At 31.7% G+C, this 10,061-nt stretch overlaps 1 long non-coding RNA gene across 1 annotated transcript; it reads left to right on the top strand.

Annotated features, from left to right (window-relative positions):
* Positions 1-414: 414 nt before the first annotated feature.
* Positions 415-4,240, top strand: LOC145293917 (uncharacterized). The gene is made up of 2 exons (XR_013869793.1): positions 415-563; positions 3,063-4,240. It is a non-coding gene; the product is annotated as an uncharacterized LOC145293917 (long non-coding RNA).
* Positions 4,241-10,061: the final 5,821 nt, after the last annotated feature.

Genomic DNA, 10,061 nt, shown 5'->3' with positions numbered 1-10,061 from the left:
ACTTCTTGTTTTTTTTTCTATTAAATATTTATTATTTAATTGAATAAACCTCAATTTCAGTATAAATTAGACCATGCTCCTTTCCTTTCTTTTTTTTTCTTTTTTGCAAAGTTTAACGTTTTTTAATAGTTTTTACAAAAGCTACCATCCATTATCGAATGCCTGATTTTTCGACATACCCCGCTTGTACTAAAATGAATGACGTCACATTCAATCTCACATGCTTGCTTCCTTTACGAATGCCAGGGCCAATCGGCTCTTTCCTCAGTGTCTTGTTTAAATGTCATTTACACATATGATGTAAATTATTCATTGGTAAAACTACGTGCATTGTTTCAGAATTGGGAAGAAAAGAAAAATGATACATAATTTGTCACTGTCATATTTATTGAGCTTGTAATAAAAATACTTTTTACAAACTTATGTGGGAAGGATGGAAAGAGGGTTTTCACTGTTCTCATATAAGAAAAAGGACCAGCTTGTTGCCGTTCAGTACTCAGCACAGCTCAAACGACGCAAGCTCGAGCGATATCGAAAAAAACTTTTATTGTGTTGATATCCAAGTAAGTATCCGTATTTTTCTTGTGAAAGTGAAATAAGATATCCTATAGAGACATGATTTATGAGCATTCATCTTATGTGCGATGTGACACAAGGTTATTTTATGAGGGTGTAGGGGACTAAAAATTAGAGGACACCGGGGAGGAGTAATCTGCCCCTGCTCTAAGGCGGTTGGTTTTTCCCTTTGGTCACGGGCAGACGTGTTGCCTTTTCCCTCTCAAGAAGAGGAGAACCTTTGTTCCACCACAAGGTGAGATCTGAGAACTTTTTCCACCAGTCGGTGAGTCTTATCGAACTGTCGCTATTGTATTGTTTTATTGTTGTTTAAATGTTTGTCAGTGTATAATAAATGTGTAAACGTAATTGGGCAATTGTGTTTATTCATATATTTTTTGTTTAGTTAAAACTAACAAGGGCATAGCCAACTCTCCTAAGAAAGTATTGACTGGATGCCAAAAATATCGAAAATTCTCGGCAATAATACCTCTAAGTAGGCACTGGTTGTGTACAAGACTAGCATTGGCATAAGAAGGACGAAGGGAAATATATTTTCGGGTGTAGTAGCTAATTGAGTTCTTGCTGTAAATGTCTTATAAAAAGGGACCAGAAATTGGAACCGAGTCTAGAACCTTCCATGAAAATTACGATAGAATACAGAAAGACTAGTAACGTTTCTTCTCTGAGAACAGGGCTGGAGCGGATGGAATAGATTTTCGTCCACTAGATTACGAATTCGATTTTGTCATGGCATGAGAGAGTGTTTCTAAAAATTGCAGCAGTATTCAATGTTAGAATGTATCAGGTGTTTTCTAGAAAGTTTGTTAGGTAGTTTACTTGAAATGTTTTTTATACAATTAATATACGATTGATTAATAAGTATTGAAATATTAAAATTATTATAAATCATAGGCCACTACAAGAGAAAAAAATCTCCGTAGGGTACCATCAAATATTAAAATATATATTCTTTTATAATTTTATGCAAGTTTTTAGTTTTTCAATTTATGTGCTAAATAACAAAATTTATGATTGCCTATAAACATTATTTTGCTAACACACACAGACACACAGATACACAGACAGACAGATACACAGACACGTTCACTTTTATAGATAGATAGATAGATAGATAGATAGATAGATAGATAGATAGATAGATAGATAGATAGATAAATGTTACAAACTCTACTCCGTTGGGATACGACGTAACAATGATACGAAAAAATAAACGAAAAGAAAAGAAAGGTCCCTAGTTCCAGTATATCACGTCGAACAAAAGGGACTAGGTAAACTCTTTCAAACCTGTAAAAAATACGAAATAAGGCAGACGAAAAACACAGTAAAAGAAACGGAACACAAACACAGGTTGTAAAATTTTAAGTAATTTTGTTTATGAAATAAATTAATGCAAAATAAAATAAAATAAAACTACAAATGGTGGAGATGGGAAATCACATGCTAATATCTAAAAATGCCAAGCGGAAAATACATCGATCATCAAAAGGCAAATTAAGAAGAAACACCAAGTCGTCACATGAGAGAGAGAGAGAGAGAGAGAGAGAGAGAGAGAGGGGGGGGGGGAAGGGGGGGATGAAGTAGACTTACATTTCGTTTTATTTTATGTATGTTTTCAACTGTTCGTATCTCTGTGCGCAGCCTCTGCGTCTACAAATTTTATTATTTTAGTTTTTCGTCCTCCTGGGCATATTTGTTAACCTTGCTCTATCATATCCACAAGTACGTCCACAACTTTGGGGCACATTGTCGCCTTCATCTTCTTCGCTGCTCAACAGCCATCTGCATCGATCTTCCACTTCGCTTTCAGTTCACATTGACAAATTTCGCTTTTAAAATTCACCACTCAAATATCTTCTGAAGCAGTCTTTCCGATAACACGATCTCTTACCGAGACCAATTTGAATGCTGACTTATAATTTTTTGCAAGTCATTTTTTTCTTTTGATTATTCCATTAATCTCTTTTCTTCTCTGCTTATCTCCTTTATCCGTTATTTCTTGGATAATCCAGATTCCCGGCGAGTGACGTCAAACAAACAAACAAACAAACAAACAAACAAACAAAAAGTCGGTTACAAGTCTGTATGCAAAATCCAGGAGATGACGTCAAAGGAGGGTCAAATTCTAGGACACAAAATCCCTGGTCAGCGAGTGACCACATTTTGGGAAACAACCCTGGTTGGAATATTAACGTCATCTGGGCCAAATAAAAAGAGATACAGAGAGAGAGAGAGAGAGAGAGAGAGAGAGAGAGAGAGAGAGAGAGAGAGAGAGAGAGGACGGAGTCGAGAGAGCGACATGAGAGGATGCTAGCAACACATTCTTCTCCACAACCACCATCACCACCACCACCACCACCAAGTTGATAAACAAAGCCAAAAATACTTTTAAGCTAAATTTTTTTTTTAATACTCTGTATCTCTGATCTTTTAAAAAATTTATTTGCCACTATTTAGAATAATTATTTCCGTTTGATTTGTTTCAGATTTTTGGGGGATCACCATGAGAACAACATTTGTCCTTCCGATTCTGCTACTAACGATGACATCGTTAATCTTTGGGCTGCTCTTTGAGGATAAAGGCGTCGACTGCTTCAATAGGTGCATGAAATGCTTCCTGACGAAAATGAGTTGCAGATCAGATCACCCTTTTACAAACAGCACTGATGATTGCCTAAACGTGTGCTTTATTGTCAGGAGTAGGTTACCTGGTAATAATGAACACGTTATCATAAACACCATATTGATCTGTAAGTCTGTCATGGAGGATTGTCAAAGAGATATGCTAGAAAAATGGTTTCCAGATACATATAAGAAATTTTTAACATTGAACGTCCCTCTATACTAATCGTAAAGGAGTGTGTTGCATATATATATATATATATATATATATATATATATATATATATATATATATATATATATATATATGTATATATATATATATACATACATATATATATATATACATACATATATATATATACATACATATATATGCATATATATATATATATATATATATAGTCATAGAGTGTGTTGCATATATATATATATATATATATATATATATATATACATATATATATACATATATATATATACATACATATATATATACATACATATATATATACATACATATATATATGCATATATATATATATATATTACAATAGAAAAATGCGAGTATGAAAAGTAATATGGTTAAGCTTAAACATGGAAAAGTAAATGACGAATTGTTAAAACTGGAAAAGAAAAGGACAAGATATTCTAGAAAAAATATAATAAATTTATAAATTAAAATATTGCAGCGTTAAAAAATTTTTTCAAATTCAATTTAACATTATATAATCAATTATTAATGCTGCAATATTTTAAGTTATAAATTTATTATGTTTTTTATTAGAATATCTTGTCCATTTCTTTTCCAGTTTTAACAACTAGCCTTTTACTTTTCCATATTTAAGCTTAACCATATTACTTTTCATGCTCGCATTTTTCTATTGTAATCCATGATTTTCCAGACTTCCAGTAAATTCACTTGTTCTTTGTTTAATCTCAGTCTTATCTTTTTGCCCCAATAAACATAACATACACATATGTAATAACAATGTACGACACTCGTCTGCTTTCAATAAAATCACCCCAATTATCTCCCTTATATTCTTTCATTCTGTCTGTTTCACTTTTTACTTCTCTTTTCTTGAAGGCGGTGAATTGGTAGCAACAGTAGTCGCTGAAGCGACGTGGTTGCTATAGAAACCAGTCATAAAAAACATCGCTTACGGCCTTACAATTTTTTACGATTTTGAACACTTGTAAATTCATCATAACTATTGTTTTACTGAACGAAAATTGAAAATTGTGTTCACATTATAGCTGAGAAGGTGATCTATAAACTGTAATAATTGTTAGAAATTTGGTCGAAAAATGAGTGAGCGGTGAAGCTTTAAAGCAGTTCTACATGACTAAAACTACCACTTAACCATTACCGTGTTTGAATTATATATATATATATATATATATATATATATATATATATATATGTGTGTGTGTGTGTGTGTGTGTGTGTGTGTGTGTGTGTGTTTAGTAAGTTATAAAATATATATGGCGATTAAGCTACACTGAATATTCCGCGTTTCATCCACTCTAGGATTCTTCAGGCTTCTGTGCGAATTTTGTGGTTGTCTGTCGTTTTTATATACGCACCTTCTATTGAGATTTTAGTTAGCCAATCAGCTTTCTAGTATCCACCGCGCCCTTTCTATCAGCCAATGAACATGCACTTACAGGATAAAGGCCCATTTGACCTCTGGTTGACCTGTTCCTTTGTGTGTGCTCTATTTAGCCTGGATATCTAGTGTATTGACCTGTTTTAAATCTAGGTTAGTTTTTTATGTTAGTCTATATATATATATATATATATATATATATATATATATATATATATATGTGTGTGTGTGTGTGTGTGTGTGTGTGTGAGTGTGTGTGTGCGTGTGTGTGTGTGGTAGTTTATGTATATGCATGTTTATTTTATTTATTTGTTTATTTTCTACTGTTTTTGTTAGTTTTAAAATTATTTTGTAGCTCTATCCTAGAGTAAATTTTATCATGTGAACACAGTTATTCGCTATTTCTCTCCTACAGTTTAATAGATGTCGGGGTTCTTCAAAGTACAAGATAGCAAATTTTTCATGAAAGCATAATCTACATGGGTCGTCTAGGTCTCTACATGTGTTTGATAGCTTTACTATTTTCCATTCGTACCGGCGAACTTCCACTTTCCTTGAGCTCCCAGTATTTGTTTGCTAGCGTTGTTTTCTAGAAAGCTGATTGGCTAACTAAAATCTCAATAGAGGTGCGTATATAAAAACGACAGACAACCACAAAATTCGCCCATAAGCCTGAAGAATCCGAGGGTGGATGAAACGCGGAATATTCAGTGTAGCTTAATCGCCATATATATTTTATAACTTACTAACTAGCTCTACCTACGTATTGAGCACTTTTGAAGTAAATACTTCAAGTTTACGCATAAATTTATACTTTCGTATATTAATTTTATTTGAGTAAATGAAGTATATATATATATATATATATATATATATATATATATATATATATATATATATATATATATATATAAAAAGCCGTGTAAAAAGCATATCTTATTTTTCTTTTATTATTATTGGAATTTTTCACCCTTTTCCTTGTACATATTTGTGAATTATTCCATGGATTTCAGCCTTTTGGATTATTTTGGACCATCTTCCAATTACGCGATATCCTTGGATTTTACTTGTGCGAATGGAAAATTAAATTAAACTTTCTTGGGCTTACATTTTTGGATTTTACCGTCATTGGACACCTTAACTGTCACTTGACTATCCATTCACGTGAAATCACCCTTTTCTTCACCATATTCCTTCTGCTTCACTTTTTGTTATCAAGTAAGATCTTTGACTTACTTGCAGTTTCATCAAATACTTTTGCATGCAAAATCCGATCCCGCATTTTGCTAATTCCTACTCTCTGATGAGAAGGAAAGTATTTCTTCGAAACTCCGCGGATTAAGGACTATCCACTTATGTAGTGTTTCCTTTTCAGATTAAATAATTTTTAACTCTTTTTCAAAGTGTTTTTTTAACATGTTTTATTAACTATTTGCTCATATATATATATATATATATATATATATATATATATATATATATATATATATATATATATATATATATATATATACACACACATAAATATATATCTATGCTTACATATATATATCCATCCATCCATACATACATACATACATACATATATGTGAAAGAAACCAAGAAAAATTAGAGAAATTCTCTAAAAAGGAGACTTTTCAACATTTGAGGTGGAACTTACAGAATAAAAAAGGGGAAAAAAAAACAATATAAAGATATATATACTCATGCATATGAATTTAATCGTTAATTCAATCATTATTTGATTGATGAATGAGCGATTTCACCAATTTCGCTGACAATAAAAGTATTCGAAATGTAAAACATTCATTGAGCTTCATTTAATCACGGGCGGCGACAGGTACCCCTACTGATAACAGTAACTGATAACAGTTTATTGATTTCAATGTTTTTTTTTTTTTTTTTTTATAAGAGCGTGTCATAAAATAATTTCTTTTTAAATGTTACTATCGAAAACTGCTCCCTCCGATCGCATATGTTTTCCAGTTTAATTGTTTTGGAACTAATAAAAAAATTTCCAATGTTATCGAGAATGTTTAGCGATTTATTTATTTATTTATTTATTCATTTATTGATTTATTTATTTATTCATTTATTTATTTATTCATTTATTTATTTATTAATTCATTTATTTATTTATTAATTCATTTATTTATTTATTTATTTATTCATTTATTTATTTATTTATTTATTCATTTATTTATTTATTTATTTATTCCTTTATTTATTTATCGCTTATGTTTGAATTCATGTTTTGAAACATAACGTAAATCATAAATCTATCACGTCACGTGAAACTTAGAATTATTTTATAAAAGTATTGTTTTAAGTTTTATTCATAAGAAAATCCCAATAGTTCAGTTGAGAGAACCGAACAGTGAAGCTGAAGCTCTCAAGGTTTTCATTCAGATTTCCGGTCATGACAACCGCTTTATTTGTTGGAAAATCATTATTTACTGTTAATGCAATATTCTACATGTCTAAAAGCGATAATTCTCTATCTGTATAAGAGGCAAGTACGTCCTACGATGGAGTACTGTTGCCACATCTGGACAGAAGCCTCTTATCCTGCCTTGACAGAGTTCAAAATAAACTTCGTAGCCTAGTAGCAAATGCTTCTTTTCTCTTCCCTACAATCTCTTTCCCACATAAGAGACGTTGTGAGCATGTCACTGCTTTATCATTATTTTCATGGCAAGTGCTCGTCTGAGCTCCAATCTGTGGTTCTGCCTTGCCAAACGTTCACGAAAAACACTCGTCTAATTGAAACCACTATCAATAATCTCCCTACTCTTAACCTGTGCCTAACCCTAACCGTGGATTCCACAAATAAAGTTTTTTTTAGAACTGTACACATGTACAACTCTTTTCCGTTTTCCTGCTTTCCAGCTGACTACAATATGGTCGTCTTCAAGTTCAACGTAAACAAGTTCTTGATGAACCGTCCCCTTAAGTAATCTAATTTACCAAATTTTTATTACTAACGATTACTACTAGGCACCGCCAAAACGGGGGGGGGGGGCAGGTCAGTACTTTTTGACGGACCGTCTTTTTAAAAATCTACCAAAAATCAGGTAATTATCCGATCAATACGAAATTTTCAGCGATTATTAAGAGAAGAATGAACTTTATAACGGTGTACTTATTTTTCATAAACGATATTTATATATATATATATATTCTTTTGCTTACAATCCCCCCCTTGTTTTGAAGTGGGAACAAATATGCTTAAAATAATCATCTGAAACTGAACAAAACATATTGTGTTGTTATAAGGGACAGAATTATAGATTTAAAAAAAAAAAAATTGTTTGCATACCTTATTTTGACGTCTGAATATCAGAACTTCGATTGTGTTTAATTATCCCGCTTTTGAGTTTTGAAGTGTGAAATTCGGTGAATATGTTAAGTAAAATAATTAATTTAAGTTAAGCAAAACAAAAAAAATTTTTTTTAATATTTATACAAAAAAGCCATTTTAAAATCTTTGATAAATAAATTAACAATTTTTTTTTTAGCGAGCCGAATAATGCATGACCATTATTAAACAGGGCATGCTTTGAAGAATCGATACCAAAAAAAAAAAAAAAATCGATAAATATTGTGCCCTTTGTGTTAAAAATAGCATCATTTTTTTCGATCGCGTTTGAAAACGTTTGCCGCCTTTCGAATACGGTGGACCAAACGCGCTGAAATAATTTTTTTTTATTCTGCTTTAAATTGCCCCCCCCCCTATTTTGGAGAGCCTGGCCCCCACACACATACACATTAAAAACCAAACTCATACAAATGGTCACCCATCTGGTACTGGCCAGCCTCAGCTTAATAATACATTGAAATTTTCGTTACTGAAAAATAAGTTTTTTTTGGCCTGTTTGGTCTTCCATAGTTTGCTTCTTATCAAACGCAAACGTAAACAGTGTCGATCTAGACTCTAGACTCTAGATCGACGCGAAATAACTATTTACATATATGAATAAGTGGAATTATTTGAAATCCAGGTACTTATATTATAATATTTTTGCATATTCTCTTAGAAAATCATCCTAAATCTTAGTTAGACAATAAATAAATAAATTAATTATTTCAAAAACCTTTTTTTTTTTAAATATTTATGTACGTTTTTTGTACAAGACAAAAACTGTCAATTGTTAACTTTTTGGGAAAATTTAACATTTAAAATTTAATTAAAAATAGTAGAAAAAATTTTACATTATTCTGTTTTCTATATGATAAAATTCAGGGTTTTATCTTTCTGGAAAAAAACAAGTTACTGAGAAATAATGGATTTTAATAAATGTAATTTCGTTTTAAAAAACAACAACAACTTGATTTTGCGGCCATTTTTGGCAGTGCCTAATTACTACGATATTGTCCCATTGACTACTATACACTCATAAACCCTTATCCTTGAGTGGCCTCCGGGCCTTGATAAGTGGTGATATTTCGAAATTAGACAAATTTTACAATGTATTTATTACGTTTAAAACACTGTAACTGACGAAAAAAAGAATGCCAGTGACGAACGAAACGATGGACAAAATCTCTCTTCGAATTAGTTGGATTTTTCGTTTTATGTAATCTTTCTTTACGTGTATCTCGTCGAATTCGGGAATGAATGTCGCTCTCACAAAGGATTGAATCAGTTGTAAAAGTTACACATTCTGGAGGTTGAAGGTTCAATGCTTAGTGTGGGCGAGTTCGAGAGGACGATTTCGGAGTTCGACAGAAAACTTCCCGAGTTCTACAAGACACATATGAAGAAGGTCGGAGGTTACACTGTGAAAATAATGCTCCAGATGAGAACAGTAGTTTGAAGAATCCAAATGATAAAAAAAAGAAAAAAGAAAAAATGGTGGGAGATTTTTTTATTTTGTATTTTCAAGTTTTAAAGTTTGCTATTTTTTTCGATGCTAGTGCACTTACCGATCCGTGCTATTTTTTTTAAATAGCATTTTCAAGTTTACTTAAAGTTTTTTGATATCTGTTTTTATTAAATTGTAAGGTTAAAGTACGGAATAGGTACAAAACACCCTCTCCTATCCATATTAAAAATGGCTTTCTAAATAAAAACGTTATTATTTCAGCACGTATCAATAAGTGCACTATTACCTTTCTTTTTATTTTCCAGAATTTTATTTCGGAATCATTTTATAAGCTTTTTTTCGTTCCGTCAGGTATGATTGGGTAGAAGTCCTAAGTAATTCGCAACTGTATTCTGATTCTCGCCCGTACTAAGAACTGAACCTC

Source organism: Euprymna scolopes, chromosome 15, assembly GCF_053919585.1.
Source record: "Euprymna scolopes isolate OS-2025 chromosome 15, ASM5391958v1, whole genome shotgun sequence".
NCBI classification, from domain to species: Eukaryota; Metazoa; Mollusca; class Cephalopoda; order Sepiida; family Sepiolidae; genus Euprymna; species Euprymna scolopes.
This window is presented reverse-complemented; position numbering and strand designations above follow the sequence as displayed.